Source organism: Balaenoptera ricei, chromosome 2, assembly GCF_028023285.1.
Source record: "Balaenoptera ricei isolate mBalRic1 chromosome 2, mBalRic1.hap2, whole genome shotgun sequence".
In the NCBI taxonomy this organism is placed as follows: Eukaryota; Metazoa; Chordata; class Mammalia; order Artiodactyla; family Balaenopteridae; genus Balaenoptera; species Balaenoptera ricei.
Window position 1 is genome coordinate 6,993,375 of NC_082640.1, and position 20,405 is coordinate 7,013,779.

At 42.0% G+C, this 20,405-nt stretch overlaps 1 long non-coding RNA gene and 1 other non-coding gene across 2 annotated transcripts in view; one reads left to right on the forward strand and one right to left on the reverse strand.

Annotated features, from left to right (window-relative positions):
• LOC132356913 (uncharacterized) overlaps window positions 1–18,261 on the reverse strand; it is a 75,023-nt gene extending 56,762 nt beyond the window's left edge. Inside the window, exons 1-3 of the long non-coding RNA XR_009500144.1 lie at window positions 18,169–18,261; window positions 15,654–15,762; window positions 6,784–6,913 (exon numbers count right to left, since the gene is read on the reverse strand). This is a non-coding gene — a long non-coding RNA (uncharacterized LOC132356913). The remainder of the gene's footprint in view (window positions 1–6,783; window positions 6,914–15,653; window positions 15,763–18,168) is intronic.
• Window positions 7,802–7,910, forward strand: LOC132361392 (U6 spliceosomal RNA). The gene has a single exon (XR_009501689.1). It is a non-coding gene; the product is annotated as a U6 spliceosomal RNA (small nuclear RNA).
• Window positions 18,262–20,405: the final 2,144 nt, after the last annotated feature.

The window sequence follows — 20,405 nt, forward strand, 5'->3', positions numbered from 1 at the left end:
CACTCAATCTGACACCAAAACAGAGCCTTGAAAATGTACCAGACCGCCACTCCCCCAACCATCTGAGCACACCCAGGGCAGCCCTGCTTCTTCAGCCTGGGTTCCTGTGTGCAAACTTATGTATTTAGTTGGCGTGTGTGTGTGTGCATATGTATACACATGCATTTTCAGACTAGAGCTTATCTTCACCGTAGGGCACGTGTACACAGTCTTGGCGACGAACATACATCTTGAAGCAAAAAGTACTCCACTGGCCCAGAGTTCCTTAAACACCAAACTGTCCACTATAGAATAACTCCAAGGGAAATGAGATCATCTGTGTCATTGGGAAACAATCATTTTATGCAAATAGAACACAGTGCTAATTCTATTACCTAAGACTGTTCTGTTCTTACTCTCTAGCACTTAGTTCACTAACCCGGTTCTCTACATGGCTGACAGCATGTTTTGTTTCTAACAGTAGAAAAATAACAGTCAAATATACCTTGAGGAAGAGTCTTTGGGGCACTTAGCTAAACTCTTCTGTCTCTGTGAGATTCTAGAGATCAAATCCAACTGGAGAGTGGCCTCTTGGTGGCCATCCAGGTAGCCCTAAGCTTGCAACTCCAAAGGAAGTATCTCTTATAATGGTACTTCCTCTAGAATGAAACTGACTAGAAGGAAATATCCCTAACAAAGGAAAAGCGGTCTAGGAAGGCGCCAAAGCCAAAAAAGAAGAAAGGTCCTGCAAATTCAGACCACTGGATTGTCTCCTTCCACCGTCTCTTTCTGATAAATGTACTAAAGGGAAGTAGATAGAATTTATCCTCTATGATGTAATCCTCAAAAATCCTAAAATATTCCGAAACATCCCTAAATTCCCTGTCAAGGGTTGGAAGAACGACTTATAACAATGATTTTGGGGCTTCCCTGTTGGCACAGTGGTTGAGAATCTGCCTGCCAATGCAGGGGACATGGATTCGATCCCTGGTCCCATGGGAAGATCTCACATGCCATGGAGCAACTAAGCCCGTGAGCCACAACTACTGAGCCCGCATGCTGCAACTACTGAAGCCCGCATGCCTGGAGCCCATGCTCCGCAACAAGAGAAGCCACCGCAATGAGAAGCTCGAGCACCGCAACAAAGAGTAGCCCCTGCTTGCTGCAACTAGAGAAAGCCTGCGCGCAGCAACGAAGACCTAACGCAGCCAGAAATAAATTAATTAATTTAAAAAACAAAAAACAAAAAACAATGATTCTGTGTGCCCAAGTTCTTCTTAGCAAACTGTGCCTGGACCCGGGCCCCAAGTCAGAGGCCTTCAGCGTGGGAACCACAATGGTTTCCTCAGCTGCTAGTTATTTGGTTTTCAAAGTTCTCCCATTTCCAAAGACCACTAATCCTATCAGCCAGCCAGCTTCCACTCATTCACTCACTCATTCGTTCATGCATCCAACAAGTAATCACGGAGCATTTACCATCCCACGTGCTGGGGTACCTTGGCGGAAAAACAGCCCCATGGTTCTCAAGATGAGATGCCGGCACCAGGAGCATCAGGATCACATGGGAACTTGTTAGAAATGCAAATTTACTGAGGCTCCATCTCAGACCTACTGAACTGCAAGCTCTCGGCGTGGCCCCAGATCTCTGTGTTTTAACAAGCCCTCCAGCAGACGCTGACGCACATCAAGTTGGAGAACCACTGGTGTAGACTAGACCACACTTGCTCAGAGCGTGCTTTCTCCTAGAGGAGAGCTGTAAATGACTACGTGAGATGTAATGTCAGGCAATTATCGATGCTCCTCAAAAAAAGGAAATCAAGAAAACAGGGGTAGAGTGATGGGATGCTATTTCAGCTGGGCAGTCACGGAAAGAAGACCTCCCTTCCGAGCAGTGAATGGAGTGAGAGGCTGGGACAGCTCTGCTGGCTCTGCGTCACAGCCCTGCCTCCCGTTCCCTTCCGAGTTTCCAGGTAGATATCAGACCACACTGGGAAGACGCTTGTCTCACCAGCCATTCCAGAATGCCTATGGGAATTTGAATCCTGAAGAAAAGCAGAAATCTCGTACCTGCTCCAAACCTCTAAGGTCTGAAATCAGCAGATCCCAAAATAGCCAAGAGCCTCAGTGATTTCACGGAGACCATTTGTGACAGACATCAGGAAGAACTTCATGACAGCAAAGATTATGAAAATACAGAAGAGGCTGCCAAAGAAGACAGAGGAACTCTTTCCTGAAGGGAAGATTATTCTCCAACACTCATGGTTCAAGTGCAGTTTTGGTGGGAGGTAAGCCTGAAACAGACAGTACTTTGGGGTCACAGTTATTCCCAAGATCATAAACATCTGCTGTATTACTTTTTCCAATGCTTTTTATGAAAATCCTCAGACATACGGAAGAATAGGAGGACGATCATACATAGACTTATCATGTAGAATCCAAAATTTTTAACATTTTGCCGTATTTGTTTTATCTATACAGATGGAGATAATAAATATTGCAAGTCATTTGAAACTAAATTACAGATATCATGTAATTTACCCCTAAATTACCCCTAAATATATAATCATGCATCTCTTAAAAATAAAGCCATTTTCCTACATAGTCACAATATACCGTCCCAAGGAAATTATTGATAATTTTCTATTATCTGATAATATCTACTTCCTATTCAAGTTTCTGCAGTTGTTCCAAAGGTGTCTTTTACTTACTTCTTTAGGGGAAGATTGCAATATGCTTGCCTTGTTTGGGTAGAGATTTGAGTTCCATTTGGTTTTAAATACACATGTAGATACTGACATTGAAATTACATCAAAATTTAATATGAATCACACCAAAGCTTAATATGGTGATGATTACAAACCCAATAGTTATGACTAATAAACAGTTCACGGAAAAATGTGAGAAAGGGAAGGAGGGACCCCAGAAAAAGAGACTGAGTAGCTTGTAAACTGAATGTTTGTGTCTCCCCAAAATTTGTATCTTGAAATCCTAACCCCTAATGTGATGTTATTAGGGAGTGGAGGCTTTGGGAGATAATTAGATATGGGAATGGAGCCCTCATGATATAATTAGTACCTTTAAAAAAAAATGAGAGCACTTGAAATCTGAAAAAGAGGGGATATATGTATATGTATAACTGATTTACTCTGCTGTACAGCAGAAACTACCACAACATTGTAAAGCAACTAGACTCCAATAAAAATTAATTTTAAAAAACTGAGGGAGCTTGTTTCCTTTCTCTATCTTTCCCTCTCTCTCTCTGTCTCTGTCTCTCTGTCTCTCTCTCTCCCCACCCCCAGACATGTGAGGATACAGCAAGAAATCAACCGACTATAAACCAGAAATCGGGCCCTCACCAAATACCAGATCTGCCAGCACCTTGAACTTCAGCCTCCAGAACTGTGAGAAAGAAAATTTGCCATTTAATCCACTCAGTCTGTGATCATTTGTTACAGCAGCCCAAGCTGACTGAGACAGAGGCTGAATGTATTCATTCATCTATTCAGCCAGTAGGCTTGCCCTTGGACATGGGGTGATGTGCAAACCGCACTACCCTGTGATCTGGGGGTCAGCTGGGCCAGTACAGGAGGAGGGCAGGAGAAACGGCTGCCACGTAAGGAGGATCCCTTCCTTGGCTCAGGACTACCCATCACCTACCTGTTTCAGCTTACTGCCATCCATGAAAAATCCTTTTTTATAACTTCTAATATGGGATTTTAACTTTGCAGTGGACTCACTCATGGTCTCTAAGGGCCCTTTGTCTCGGGGAGGTAACCTGGGCTACTGGTATCAGAGTGCCAAGCAGAGGGGTGCTGGGTGACCCTAGTCAGTGGACCAGTAAGTCAAGGTGCTGGATGACCACCTTTACCCAAGGTCGTCTTGGACAGAGGCTCAAACAGAAGAGCCAGGGGAATAGGACGCCAGGTCAAGGAGTGTCTGGGCCACGGTGGATGATTCTTTGGCTACTTGAGCGTGTGTGTGGATGGGGGAAGGAAGACATCTCTCTGCATCCCTTCTTGGAGGGATTTGTCTAAAAATGGGCACACAAGAGACATAAAGCTTGACTCTCAGGGACAAAAGTCATCTGTAATACCATAATCATTGAACAGAATGCTAGAACTGTAAGAGAATATGAGGTCTGTTCATTTAACAAATATTTATGGAACATCTGTTAAAAGACTCAGGAATCTGTTAGACAGTTTAGGAGACTCAGGCAATCAATGCTGGCTGGCTCTGCCCTTCAGAAGGTTACAGAACAGCAGGAAGGAAAGTATCAGTGACTTTCTGAGGACACATAGCTATGGTGGTGGTACAGTAACACTTAAAGCATAAGTTTCTTAATTTCCCACCCAAGGCCGTCTCCACCAGCTCACAGTGACTTTGGTGAGATTTCATTTTACATCAGTTCTTTGTTAGTGTCATTCCATGTAAGTTTCAGGTCAGAAACTTAGATTTGTTCCCTATTTTATCCCTCACCCAGTGGGGAACACACATGCTGTGTGTCTGACGCATGATAGGTGTGCACAATACATTTTTTAACTAAACGAACATGCAATTCTAAGGTCATGCAGTATATTACAATGTCTCCTCGCATGTTGTACTAAACACTTTCAATTTGTATTTAACTTGCTTTCCCTACCACCCTTTACACAGAGGTAGAAGAGATGATGATGATGATTTTAAATAGCTAAGGATATTTTGTTCTCAGATCTGGCCTTACTGTTCAGAAGCGACTTTATTCTCATGTTAGTCTTAAATAATGAAAACCATACAGGCAGAAGCTATTTGATCCAACTCTTTGGGGTAAAAAATCAACACTACTGCAACATTAATGCAAGTTATCGGTGTAGCTTAAATACTAATCCATTGATCCTCTTCCCGTTTTATTAAAGCAAGAAAAATCACATCATAGATTTTCTGTGACTTGACAAGAAACCAAAGCAATGTCTAGATAATGTGACTAGTTCATGTACCACTTGGACAGTAGCCTAATCGGCATTTAACCCAAGCAGTATTCTCCATAGTAAACACAACTTAGAAACATAATTTCCATTGTTGCTGAAAGCCTCTTCTGGGCTTAATTTTTAACTCTGATTGAATTTTCCAAGGCAGTGAATGCTTTTTCAGTCTCCTCTCAGTTAGAAACATGCCAGTCATTTGGAATAAAGAGTTAATAGTTATCGAGACTTTGGGATTCTTCAGTCTGTGAGGTCACTTTTTATAATAAGTTTAATAACCAGGCAGATAGCTCCCATCTACGTTCTTAGTGTTTCACAGTTAACGGGAGAGGCATTGTCCAAACCCCGCCGTTTACGTTTTTTATTCTATTTGCAATTATTTCAAACACTCTCCGGAGAGGTTAGGGCATCTTTCTGTGGAGGTGGGATATCTACCAGCAATGACCAAAATCTTACACCTGGTGTTTCTCAGGCTCAGTTAGAAACTCCAGCTGAGCTTCTGGTCCTGGCTGGGCATCAGCGGAGCTGACTTCCACGGTGCCATTTCATTAACTCACTCCAGGAGACAATGCGGTCCGCAAGGAGACTTTGTTCCCCCATGTCTGCTGATCAGCCGCGGTGAGAAGGGAATGATCCCTTGGCTCCAGTTTCACTGGGCCTCATCCTTCCCTCAAGCCTTTTAACACAGGTCATCACATACCCTATTTTCTGTTTAGTGTGGTGAGGAGGGTGAAAGGACCGGAGGGGGTGGGTGAGAGCTCGGACCCTCAGTGGCTGGACGGGGTCCTCTGAGCCCCGGTTCTCTTTGCACACTGCGCTCCTACCTGCCAACATCAGCCACTGGCTTTGCTGTCCCAGAGCCCACGGACCAGTTACCGCTCACAGTCACAGGCTTTTAAGAGGGAGCAAAGCTGGGGGCAGGATGTAGGCAAAGACACTATCTAAAAGGTGCACAAGAGCCTCACCTTCCATCCTTTGCCCAACAGCCCCAGGCTCACCTCAAATCTCACCTGCTACCCCCAGACCCTCTTGACCTAAGAGGCATTTTTACCCAAATTCTGAACACCAGCCCTTCTCTCTTCTGCAGAGGCTGCAAAGGCTGGGCCCTCTCTTGCCTCAAGGGTCAGGAGCCCTCATCTGGGAAGAATGACCAGCTCACCTTCTCACTCTCTAAAGCTTCCCGTGCTGGGCTTCCCTGGTGGCAGAGTGGTTAAGAAGCCGCCTGCCAATGCAGGGGACACGGGTTCAAGCCCTGGTCCAGGAAGATCCCACGTGCCACGGAGCAGCTAAGCCCATGCGCCACAACTACTGAGCCTGTGCCCTAGAGCCCGCGAGCCACAACTACTGAGCCCGCGCGCCACAACTACTGAGCCCACGCGCCTAGAGGCCACGCTACACAATGAGAGAAGCCACCGCGATGAGAAGCCCGCGCACCACAATGAAGACCCAACGCAGCCAAAAATAAATAAATAAATTTATAAAAAAATAAAAAATAAAGCTCCCTGTGCTGAGAGAGGCTGATGGCCTTGGGTTCCCCTGAGAGGAAGCAGCAGGCCTGCACCCCTGGGAGCCGTGCACAGTGGGATGGGGCACCCGGCCTGGCTGGAACTGCTGGAGCTGGTAGGAAGGGAGCTTCAGAGAAGAACACTTCCTGCCCCCAAGATGCCTTTCTGTGTGTCCTACAGCAGTGCCCCAAGAGGATTATAGTCAAGTGTTTCTGAATTGTCCGGTTGGTACCTAATGCTGGAAGATTCCTCAGAAGTGATGAGTACACACCAAGGAACTAGTCTCACATTCTGGCTCCTTATCTGGGCAGGTTGCTTTGAATCACTCAGGGGCTCCTTACCTTGACAAGCATGGCCTGGCCATCTGGTCCCGGCCTCACTCTCCAGCCTGGGCTCACAGGCTTCTTCCTCTGGAAACTATGAACTCTTTGCAGTTCCTTGTAAACTAGGCCAGGAGTCCAAAGATTTTATCTGTAAAGGTCCAAATATAAATATTTTAGGCTTTGCAGGCCCTACAGACTCTGCAACTTGCACATCTTGCATATATACCTAATGCTCTATTTCTATTTGGTTTTATAATCATCTGTTTTTATAACATTTCCCCATCAGACTCTGATTTTGCAGGCAAAGATTATTCATCTTTGTATCTTTGTATCTCTAGAATTCAGCAAGTATCTGCCATATCTAGTGTTGAATGAATAATTTTTAGTGAATGAACCAAACAACAATACCAATGAAAGTCAAGCGATATCCCCTCCCAAACTGCCTCTAAAAGAAAACTGAAAGAAAGAAAGAAAGAGAGAAAGAAAGAAAGGGAGAGAAGAGAAAAGAAAAGGAAAAAAAAGAAAAACCAAGACAGACAACAGCCAAATGCCAGAACCTGGGAGTAATTTACACTAACTTTAAGTCATTCAGAACTGAATGAAGAAAAACAATCAGCTGCTCACGTGTGCTACAGATAGAGAGTCATCTAGACCTGCCAGGAGAAAAGAGCTTGAACTCATTCTATCTGCCTCTGGACTCAGAGACTCAGGGTCTGTAACATCTGGAACAATCATTTCTTACACATGTAGATTCTGCTTTGGGGGCAGTGAGCTGCCATAAATTCTCCCTTCCCCCTTTATTCCTACCTATTTTCTCCCTAACTTATAGCCTCCCAATCTTCCTGTCCATTCAGATATCAGACAGAATTCCCAGAAACAGTGGGGCAGGAAGTGGGGAGAAGACGTGGTCCTCCTACAGATCACAGTGAATGCAAGGAAGGTGCTGCAGTGCACAGTCTCCCCTGGGTTAGATTTTCAGAGGACGGGGCAGTGAGTAGAGTAGGAAATAACTTCACCTCAGCTCATCAGAATCACAGCAAGTGTGTGCCATGCTCAGTTCAAAACTGGAACAATACAGAGAAAACTACTAAAGCCCCTGTGCAAGGATGACACGTAAGTTCCTGAAGCATACTTTAAAAGTTTATGCTGTGTGAATCTTACCTCTCTCTCTCTCTCTCTCCCTATATCTATCTATCTATCTATCTATCTATCTATCTATCTATATATATATATAAAAACTAATAAATGAATAGGTGTCTCCTCGACCCTGGAAACTGAGCTGGGAGTTATACACATTAAGCAGTCCTTTGGCGGTAAACCTCAGGATGTACCATAACCAGCATTTGAGTGGACAGAAAACATAGCCAAGAGCAATCTTCACTCTCTATAGCTATTGTTCTAGAATAGAAAATAAGGAAAAGAAGCCCAGAAAGTCAGTAGAACAAGAGAAAGGGAATTGTTTCAGAAAGAACATCTCAAAAAATAATATAGTAAATGAAGAAAATTAATCTCATAGAATGCAGAGTCAAGTTGAAAAGAGAGATAAATGACGGATGTGAAAGTGTTCCAACCTAAGAATGACAGTAGTTTTTGAGAAAGAAACCGTAATATTTGAGATAGAAGCAATAACTTAAGCACATTTCCCTGAGCTAGGGCAAAGAATCAAGCCTGTGGATCAAAAGAACGCTCCAAACAAAATCACTTAAAACAAATCCACAATTAGATATCCTTCTGGGGAAAAAAAAAGTGGATTCTGAGAATGTCTCAAGTCAATGCTTTGACAGGAACAATAACCTCTACAAATAGGTCAACCGCGTAGCTGTGGGGAGAATGCAGGAGAATCTCATAGAAGTCAACCAATGGAAGTAGAGCTGGGCTTAATGGGAAAAAATAACTATCGTTCTTTCCCCCTCTCCTTCAGCTCTCCCCCCCAGCCCCATCTCACTTTTACTCCATGACTGCTTCATCCAAATTTCTCTACAAACTGACTTCTCTGCTTATTTATTTGCTTATCCATGGCTCATAATGGCTTCCTTCAAATGAAACATCAGAACTGGAGTCTGCATTTTCTTTGAGCTTAATTGCCTACAGGTAACAAACTCGGTCTCTGCTCCCCACTTACAAATTTCTGGATAAGATTAGTGATAGTCAAGTGAGCCAAACAACAATACCATTGACAGTCAAGCTATAACCACTCCAGCTTTGGAGAGTTGTCACCCGTGGCCCAATTAGCTGTGCCCCAAAGAACAGGGTCATATCATAATTAGAGCTGTTCCATCTGGACTAAGTTCTTTATGAAGGGGTTATGGGATTGGAGGAAATTATTGAAATCTCTAGCCCAGTGAATTAAGAAAAAATTCTTATAAGCACCCAGGCAGGAAAAATATTTATTGAAAATGGAATAAAAACAAGTGTGGTCTTCAATGACTCTGCAGCATTCAATACCAGATGACAAAGATGCATAGTCTTTTGGGTTTTGAGTGGAGAAAAGTTATGACCCAAGAATTTTGTATGCAATCAATAGAAATATATTCTTTGCACCTGAAAAATGTTCTCAGATCTGCATGAGATTTTTTTCTTTTTAAATACCATCCATAAGACATAGTCCAGCTAACCGAAAGGAGAGGCAGGACCTACCAACTGCACTTGAGCTGTGGCACCAACCTCATGCCACATGGAAGTCATGAATGAAGCAACAGACGAGTATAGCCATGGAGCTCTGCCAGTTTGAATGGAAGTACTTTTCACTGAATGTATCACTAAGGAATGCCACCCACCTCACTACAGCCGGGACAAGATGCCACTCTAGCTACTGGAGCAGTGCACCCCAGCTACTATGCTTTAACCTCACAGGCTAAGGCCAGCTTCTGCCCAGAGGCCAAGCCCTCCTAACGCCGAGGTAGAACTAGATGGGACAGGACCTTTCACTCTATCACCAGAGTCTGGTGAACACAAAGGATTCCTACACACGTGAAAAGAAGTGAGTTAGAGCCCAGAAGTGGGTTAAACTAGAGCTTCTGCTATTACCTGTACTGGTAATCCAACTTTGAGATTGAGGCACATTATTTTATACACAAAGCTATAAACAAATGCTCCCTGGTTACAGGAGACACTGGTCACATATTGACACTGGTCAATACTTCATAATTCAGGTATTGATAAGTCATAGGCTGAATGCTCAGGGTTTTACTCTAAAAATTTGTGTATTTACAGTAATAAACCATATCCAGTTGATTGATTATGAGCCTATCAAGTGGAAAGTAGGTCCTGGCAAAACTACTCGGTCAATGTCATTGACAAGGAAAGGAAATGTCTGGGTTTACTACATGAACGAGACATGCCATTCTGGTTAAATCATTAATAGATTAAAAATTAATAATAAATAAAACATTAACAAACTAAAGCCTAAGACGATAGTAGTGGTGATTTTATTTAGTACTCATCTGCATACAAGATCTGTGTGAAGGATTTTCCTTGCATTACATCCTTGTGATCTTTATAGAAACCAAGTGAGATATATTTTATTATTTCCATTTCATAGATCATTAAACAGAAGCTCACAGAGATTAAAGAATTTATCCAAAGTTGCATGACCAGGATCAAGATGAGGGCCACACCCAAATCTCTGTAATTCCAAAGCTTGCACTTTTAACCACTTTGAGCTCACCCTTTCCTGAAATTTACAGAATTACTAGGAAGGGTTCCTTCACTAGGAAGGATTCTCTTACACCAGGTCAATTAATCTGAAAACTGCAAACCAATTTTCAACTTTCAAAAAGCTAATGAAACAAAATAAAGCAAAAATTCCAAAACATGGATAGGTGGATACACAGAGCAAATACCTCAAAATAGTAGAGAAGAGGAAAAATGTCCTTCTCATCAAAACATAGCATTCTGAAGTTTACAAAGTCAGTCTGAATTTTTTCCTTAAAAGCCAGAGAAAGGATATTCCAAGGAATGAACTAGAAGGGTTACTGTAAGTTTTGCACATCTGATAAATATCCCACACTGAAACAATAAGTTTCAGAAACTTTTCTTTGAAAGGTTATGCTCAACCTAAATGTTCTTAAATTTTCCTTTGTTTTCTCACATAGTTCATGATAACTGAATCAAAGATGAATGAGTGATTTAAGTTAATGAAATTTTTATAGCATGGGAAATGCCTGTATCATGATGCCACATGAAAAAAACTAAGATATAAATTTTCTACAGTATGAACTTCAATAGATTAAAAAAATGTATAGAAAAAAACTGTAAGGGAATAAAACACCAAAAGGTGAAGAATTTGGGGGCTTGGTTGGGCAAGTTATGAGTAATATGTTTCCTTCTTATTACTTCTCTTTATTTTCCAAATTTTCTAAAATGTGCAATTTCATCATCAGAAATATAAACTTTATTTTTTTAAGAATTGTGATCTAGCCCACAACTTTGCTAGTGTCATTGGCTCAGTTGAAAGACCATGAGAGTCAGAAGAGTGGAACTTTCTAAGAAAATCAGATCCACCTCCCATGATGCCTCATACCGACAGGCATCCACCCGCATGAACCCAAGTCATGGGCAAAACACGAGGGTTGAACAATGACCTTCAAGTTTCCCTCCAATTCCACAGAAGATCACACTGCTATTAGGAATACTCCATTGAGTAACTGTTGTGGCCATGGGAATTCATGGTGCAAACTTCCAACCACAGGAAGTGTAACTGACCCAGAGGTCCAGCTGCATGCTCTGAAATCCATCATCACGTTTGCATGAAGGTCACGTTTCCCATAGGTTGCTCCCAGCCAACAACTGAGCACAGCTGGGCACACCTGGGAGACACGGAACTCCTTTCAGACATGGAACCTGGCTTTGGCTCAAGGACTCCCCAGTGGCCTTGCTGAAACTTCCTTGAACGGCATGGCAATCTTGCACATTTCCATCCAAACTTCCTTCCTTGTCTCCTTCACTCAGGGTCAATGTTCCGTTGTGGTCTGATGGCTCTCCATCCCTTCCTGGCTCTTTCTCATTTTTTTCAGACAGGTGTTTCCCCTGTAGAAATCTTTGCACATTAACCTCATCTCGGCATCTACTGCTCAGAGAACCCAGATTAACCCAGCATATTGGTAGATCCACAAACTATACCTGTGCATAGAAAGACTGAACCGGAGGTTGCCCAGGTGGCACAGCTCCTCATAGGGCTGCACACCTGGTTTATACTTTGTCTTATTGTCATTGTCATTTTCTTCCTTTTTATTTTTTTCTGAGATTTAAAAAAATTTTTATTTTATATTAAAGTATAGTTGATTTAAAATATTATGTTAGTTTCAGGTATACAGCAAAGTGATCCATTTATACATACACATATATACATTCTTTTTCAGATTCTTTTCCCAAATAGGTTATTGCAGAATATTGAGTATAGTTCCCTGTGCTATACAGTAGGTCTTTGTTGATTACTTATTTTATGTATAGTAGTGTGTATATGTAAATCCCAAACTTCCGGTTTATCCCTCCCTCCCACTTTTTCCCTTTGGCAACCATAAATTTGTTTTCAAAGTCTGTCAGTCTGTTTCTGCTTCGTAAATAGGTTCATTTGTAATGTATCTTTCTTTTAGATTTCACATATAAGTCATATCATATGATATTTGTCTTTCTCTTTCTGACTTACTTCACTTAGTATGATAATCTCTAGGTTCATTCATGTTGCTGCAAATGGCTTTATTTCATTCTTTTTTATGGTTGAGTAATAGTCCATTGTATATATGTACCACATCTTCTTTATCCATTCCTCTGTTGATGGACATTTAGGTTACTTCCATGACCTGGCTATTGTAAATAGTGCTGCAATGAACATTGGGGTGCATGTATCTTTTCGAATTATGGTTTTCTCTGGCTATACACCCAGGAGTGGGATTGCTGGATCATATGGTAGTTCTATTTTTAGTTTTTTAAGGAACCTCCATACTGTTCTCTTTTCTTTCTTTTTAAAACAAGTGTCAATTACAGTACAAAAAGACTAGTGTTCTATTGCTTATAGACCAAAAAAATAATTTTTTTTTATTTCAATAAGCCTTTCCTGAGTTTATTTTAAACTTGTTCTTGTTTCTTCTGCCCTATCAGCCATATGCATCTCTTCAGCAACTTCTGACTCCCTATTTCAGATCAGATAATAAGGTTCATTCTTCATTTCTGTCATCTACAACATTAGAGGAATCTTCCTCTGAGATTTAAAGTATAATTAATCACTTTCATCCAGCATGACCCTCTCTGGATGGCTAAGGGACCGTTTCATGCTAAAGTCCTTTATTTTCAATACAGTGGCTTCCACCTCCCATGGTTATTTGTCAGTCTTTGTCCATCTTAACCACTCCTTTGAAAACGTCAGCAAGCCAGCATTCCCTGACTCCTGCCCACCTCTCCGAGGTCGAGGATATTGGAATCCAAAGGTCTTCCTGCTGTGCTGTTTAGAATCCCTTTTGCAAGCTAAATGAGGCACAAATTTAAATTCAGAATCTCCAAATCAACATTTCAGAAAAGACACCCTTATTCTTTGGTAATTAGGAGGAAAAATAAGCAACTCTGCAGGAAAGTACCGTCCTTTCTTTGATGAGCTCTGCGTAATTTAGGGACTCCTTGGGAGATGTTTCCTCTTCTGAGTGAGGGGCAGCAGGTCCTTGGGAGGGTCACTGCCTAGGATGCAGCCGGTGCCCCCCTTCTGTCCCCTGAGCAAGTAGTTCTGTGCCTGCGGCCTTGCATTAAGGAGTGTTTCATCTTCTTGGTGATGTAAGATTTGGCTCTGGTTCATGGATTCTTGTGGCTATTGTACCAGTGCCAAAACCCTTACAGAGCAGTACTCAAAGAGATTAGGGGGGAGAGAGCCCCAAGCATGTGCACAGACAAGATCGTGCCTTTGTGACAAAAGGTACTTTGATTTTGACCCTTTCTCTCCCTTAGATGGGACAACAAAGCTGTCTCCAAACTCATGCTACACCAGAAGCCCTCACGTTGCAGCAGATGACATGGAACAGAGACACAGTCGATGCAGGACAGTCCCGCCGGTAACACAGAGAAAGAACTGGTCCAGGCTTGGAGGCGTGGGAGTGGGTCTCACACACCGGATATAACCATCTAACTCCTGGGTCCCAGGGCACTGAATCAGCTCAGGACCAAATGTCCCTATTCCCTCGTTTGACCAAAATGACCCAAAGAGAAGGCTGACTCAGCGAACCAATAAGATTTTTTTTCCTACTTCGTGTTCCTGTTTCTGTTTTATTGTCCTCGGGGAATGTAGAAAAAGCAAATATTATCTGAAGTGATTTCCTCTTCACCGAGGCCATGTGCATGAGGTTTTATGTCCCCAAATAATTTGTAGCCTTCCCCGAGGAGACCTTCCCTAACATCCTCTCTTCAGTTATTTAGTGTGACATTTCCAAAACAAACAACTGGACAACTGAAACCCAGTCTTGGATGGAGAGGCTCAGGGATGCGAGATTATTGGTCTTAGGCGGCGGGCAGGACTCCTGCCTGCGGAACAAAGGAGCCCATCTCGTCAACCTCCTGAACCCTGTTCAGTTTCTCCAGTCACCCATGAAGACTTCAGCAGCAACACCAGCTCCCTCTCTCCTCCCTGCTAAAAGGAGACCACTTTGCAACAGAGAAACTCTGATTTCTGAACATAAATCTCTGGCTAATACCTACGTTTCCTACACACCATTCAGACAAGATTTGGGATTTTCTTAGCAAACTTAGACTGCAACTTGAACACTTGCTGTTAATCAAGTTTAATCCCAGGTTACAAATATCCTAAGAAGGAAGGAATTCTATCCCCATTGGTATGGGTGCAATTCCCTTTCTTCCAAAAACATTCTTTCTAAATCTGAACTCTACAGCAAATCTCCTAAAATGGAAGAAATCAAGTGGTGAGTGTCAGAGGAGGGGAAATTCTAGAGTTTGCAGCTAAAAGCATAATGAAACAGACCAGGCTTTGGGGACTATGCAAATGTCCTGGATTTAGCAAAAGAATAATTAAGGAGAAAAAAGACACTCCTAACCAAGTCTGGGGATTTGGGATACATTCTATATTATGGATGGTGTCACAAAAGGAACTCTCTTTAAATACATTTACCTCACTCATGTATATCTCCAGAGAGTATTTCAGAAATGATTAGCTGTTTTACAGGTGAATGAAAAGCAATACCCATCCCTAAGAAATTAACGTGAAGCTGAATTCTTTAACCTGGACAATAAAATGAAATCGAATGGTCCAGTGCTGTAAGTTAGTGTGAAATTATTGTGTCAACAGCTCAAACTCTGTTTAAAAAACAGAACAAAACAAAAACCAAAAAACTTCACTGAAGGTAAATGCAAAATGGGTGAGAAAATACATCATGCAATTTTCTTGAGAAATTGGGTGGGTGACACATTAACAGTAAATTCATTTGAGGACTTTTTTGATCGTTGGGCATCTTTGTTAATGACCTGGAAGATGAAGAATGGAGAAAGTAAACAAAAATGGAAGGAAACCTGGAGAGAAACAAAATGGAATTTGAGATGTGAAGTTTTAACCCAAGAAAAATTCTACTTCCAGCAGAAAATTACTCAAAACATGTACCTCTGAAAGTGTGGGTGAGACTGGAACAGAGTAAAGAAATCTGAGGAGGCTGTTGGAAATACATGACTGAATTCATGCTGTGTAATATGGAAACCAAAACCCAGTGTTCTTTAGAGATTAATGACACTCTTCCTTCTAAGAAAAGAAGGAAGTACAATCAACTTGTACTCCCTACAAGTTGATTGATTTTCACCTCTAATTCTATAAAATAGAATAACTAAAATCCAGTGACCTGAGGAAAATAGAAGTCTGGGCTGTATTTAGTATGATGGGTATTGGGACCAAGATTCTCACTTACCTTAGGAACAATAACGCATGTGGTACCAGAATGCTGTGGTTATGTCTCAGGGTTCACAACGTTTGCGCATTTGCACGGCTAGCATGAATCCACGCATAATGACAATGACCTAGAGAGAAAAATTTTAAGACTCAGTGTACATGTTTTGACTGAAATGGCAGTGGAGAAAGAATGAAGTAACACCTTAAGTGGAAATCCTGACATATGAGAGGTCTTAGCACTCCTAGCAGACGGGGAATAGGATAAGGGGGACATTTCAGTGGCATTTAAAGGGAACAAAAGAACACTGCTCACATGAGTGACTGTGTTACGAAAAAGGATTTCCAGGGGAGTAGCCTAAACCACTTTATCCTGCCCCTTAAATGCCAAAACAGACAGTCCCCTAAGGATGTTAAAAATATCTTGGAGTAACTGGGAAGAAAGGAACAAGTGCTACATTTGTGGAACTGACCACAGTCTTCATCAGTGCTGGAAAGTGCAGAATTAATCAAGCAAAGATTATTTATTGAGAATTAGTATGGTCCCAGGACTGCTGGGAACACGTTAAACACACTGGAGAAATATGTAATAAAATTATTATCATTTAAAACATTTTTTTAATTTGGAAAACCAAGATTTGAAAACAATTAGTGGGTAATAGGAGTCAGTGCAAAATTCACTGAGTTATTGGGATAGTCATGAAGCCCAAGAGACGTTCATAGGAGAGTGAGCACAGGCACATCCACGGAGGCTCCCTGGAGGACAGAAGACTGAAGGCTAAATAAGATGTGAATACGCAGCAGAGAAGAAAAAGTTCACTCCATAAAATAAAATAAAATAGAATAGAATACAACAGAATAGAATAGAATAGAATAGAATAGAATAAAATATTAAATTAAAGTAAAATAACATATGGCAGCAAGCAAGCTTCAGGGAAAATGTTCTGGAGACAGCGAGGACCAGAGGGTCTGTGATGAAGAGCACAGACAGGTATGATACCTCCTGGGAGGGCTAGTGTGGGATCAGCTGAGGAAGAAGATTAGGCCAAGGCAGGAATATGTGCTCCTCATAGTAAGAAAATAGGGAGCCTCTTAGTTTCTAAGCAGGGAGTGAGGCCGATTTGCTAGTAAGGCTCATGCCAAAAAGCCAAGCATGGGTAAGTAGAGTCTAGATAAAACGTGGTGGTTATGGCAACACAGAGAGGGGAAGAGAAGAGAAACATTCCAAAGAAAAAATGAGACATTTCAAAGGCACAGTCCTGAGGACTTTGTGGCTAACGATCTAAGCCAAAGCTCCAGGGAGGCAGCCCCCGGAGTGCCTGCCACCAAGAGTCAACTGAGATCATCAGAGCAGGACACCCAGTGCAACTCATTTTCCCAAAATGCTCTTTGCAGGGGGTAGATGTAGAGAAAAATCTGGACTCTGTCAACCCAAAAGGCAATGTTTGAGTATCTGGAATAAAGACCAGAGCATATGTTGCAAAAAAGAAAACAACTGAAGATTAAACCCTAAGACCACATATTGAAAAGAAGATGGAATGAGGTACAACATAGCTTGTTATATGAGCCAGAAGCCCCAAAATGTCCACACTGAGGGCCCCCCGGTCAGCAACATCACTGGTTCCTAAAAAGAAAGTAATGAGACAAATGGGTGATAGAGCCCCTTTACTAAGGGAAAAAAAAGTTACATAGGTAAGAAGGATGGCTGGTATTATCATACTCCTACCCTTCCCCAATCCAGCCCCCATAACCAAATTCGTTGGAATCTCAGGCTCTGGGATTTAGAATGGCACCCCCTCCCCAGTAGTCTCTATCTACACCACTTCTATGCTTTTCTATACAGGAGACCCTTGTAGAGTTCTAACTTTCTATCTTATGCTTCAGCTCCACTCACATATTCTGAGTAAGGATGAAGCAGCTTAATGCTCTATCTCCTCTGCCTGTAACTAATTACAGCAAATCGAGAGGGAAGGCTGGTTAGGACACCTCACTGATTTTAAGATTACCCTTTGTCTCTGCTTTCATGACTTCCTGATCATCTGTTCTAGAACATTAACCAGAAAGCAATAAATGTTATTCTAACTGCAGTCAGATGACTAATAGAGATGGAGAAGGAGAAATTACTGGAAGACAGTGGCAGTACAGATTTCCCCTAACTCTCAGTCCCTGCTTAAGGCTGTTTTGCAATGTTTCCAAGGTCTCTTGGAGTATAATTTTTCATTTAATCAAAGTTCACCAGACTGTTCTGAACACACTTCCCTAAACTCCTTATTTTTATTACTTATTTTAATAGTCAACTGTGTCAGTAAAATCTCATCTAAATGAATAAACATATAACAATTTGTTAGGGCAAACAAAACAAAACAAAAGCAATATATATGGTAATTGTACAGGAAATGTTAGAGAAATCATCTCTGCAAATGTGTGCTTCATAGAGATTTCATAATAAAATGTCAGTGCAAACATCATTCAGTTATCCCTGGGAATTGCTCTTTTAGAATATTATCTGTGAACATTTTAACCTTAGGAAGACTTACCTCACCATGTAGCCTATCTGGGGGTCTCTTTCCCTCATGCTTGGTTGCCATGTGATCAAAGCAAACAGTTCTTCACTGAGGCTGCTCCCATCTCTCCTCACTTCCCAATCCCTAAACTACTTAAGTACAACCAGGGCAGGCTAGACCATGGAAACCAGCAGCTTTACTCTTACCATTATAGTGGGCTTACTTGACCTGGAACACTACCAGTTAAAGTGGTCATGTCAACAGCAAGTGAAAGGAAGAGCCAGCCACTCCAGTAGACTAAGATTGATGCCCTGTTTGGAGGAAGCAACAGATTGGCAAACTACCTAGGAATTTAAGAGGCAGTTCCAAGAGGAAAAACAGCTCTGGGAACTTGGTAAATTTTCCAAATATCCTGGGTTGACTGAAAGCTGTGTGCCTGTACAGCAGAGACCAAAACAAGTCCAAGTCACGCACACACCCCTGGCCAACAGATCCTGTGCACAAGCACAAAGAAGACATAAAAGAGCCTGAAGGAAATAGGAGGCCAGGTAGACTTGAAAATGACCTGAACTTTGAATTTTCTCCACAGCCGCCCTCCCTAGAGCTATCAGCAGAGAGTAGAAGCCTTAAAACCTTGTGGTATTAGAACACAACCCATGATGTGTCTTCACCTGAACAATAAGCTGAATGCAAACACAGGAGCAACTCCTCAGAAACCAGACTTAAAGACAAAGCAAGACAAAAACATTAGTGTCTGCACAGTGCAGGAGAGACAGAATTCACAGATTCAATCCGCGTTAGCTACTCAAGAAAAAACAAAAACAACTCTTAGAAGGAAATAAAGTCAGACTTGGTGGTTGCTACAATATACTATCTAAAATGTCAAGTATTCAAAAAAATGAGACATACAAAGAAACAAGAAAGTATGATCCATACTCAGGAAAATGGGGGAGTCAAAAGAAACTGTCTTAAAATGACCCCTGATGTTGTATATAGCAGGGAAAGATTCCAAAACAGTTGTTATAAATATGTTCAAAGAACTAAAGAAAAATTGTGTTTAAAAAAATTAAAGGAAAGTACAATGACAATGATTCAGTGCATAGGAAATCTCAGTAAGGATATAGAAATTATAAGTAAGAATCAAATGGAAACTGTGAAGTTGAAAAGTAGAATTACAGGCTTCCCTGGTGGCTCAGTGGTTAAGAATCTGCCTGCCAATGCAGGGGACACAGGTTCAATCTCTGATCTGGGAAGATCCCAAATGCCGCGGGGCAACTAAGCCCACGCACCACAACTACTGAGCCTGCACTCTAGAGCCCATGAGCCACAACTACTGAAGCCCGTGCACCTAGAGCCCATGCTCCACAACAAGAGAAGCCACCGCAATGAGAAGCCCACACACCACAATGAAGAGCAGCCCCTGCTCGCTGCCACTAGAAGAAAGCCCACATGCAGCAACGAAGATCCAACACAGCCAAAAATAAACAAATTAAAAAAAAATTTTTTTTAATTAATTAATTTATTTATTTTTTTAATGCTATTCTTGTCTGCTTACATTCTTTTTATGTATGTATGTATGTATGTATGTATGGCTTTGTTGGGTCTTCGTTTCTGTGCGAGGGCTTTCTCTAGTTGTGGCAAGCGGGGGCCACTCTTCATCACGGTGCACGGGCCTCTCACTATCGCGGCCTCTCGTTGCCGAGCACAGGCTCCAGACGTGCAGGCTCAGTAATTGTGGCTCACGGGCCGAGTTGCTCCGCGGCATGTGGGATCTTCCCAGACCAGGGCTCGAACCCGCGTCCCCTGCACTGGCATGCAGATTCTCAACGACTGCGCCACCAGGGAAGCCCAGTGAATTTTTTTTCATTTCAGTGATTCTACTTTTCATTTTTTAAAAAACAGTTATTTTATTTTATTTTTTAATTTAAAATTTTTTTTAATTTATTTTTTAATTTAAAAATTTTTTTAAAAATAAAATAACTATTTTTTAAAAAATGAAAAGTAGAATCACTGAAATGAAAAAAAATTCACTGGGCTTCCCTGGTGGCGCAGTGGTTGAGAATCTGCATGCCAGTGCAGGGGACGCGGGTTCGAGCCCTGGTCTGAGAAGATCCCACATGCCGTGGAGCAACTAGGCCTGTGAGCCACAACTACTGAGCCTGTGCGTCTGGAGCCTGTGCTCCGCAACAAGAGAGGCCGCGATAGTGAGAGGCCTGCGCACCGCGATGAAGAGTGGCCCCCGCTTGCCGCAACTAGAGAAAGCCCTCGCA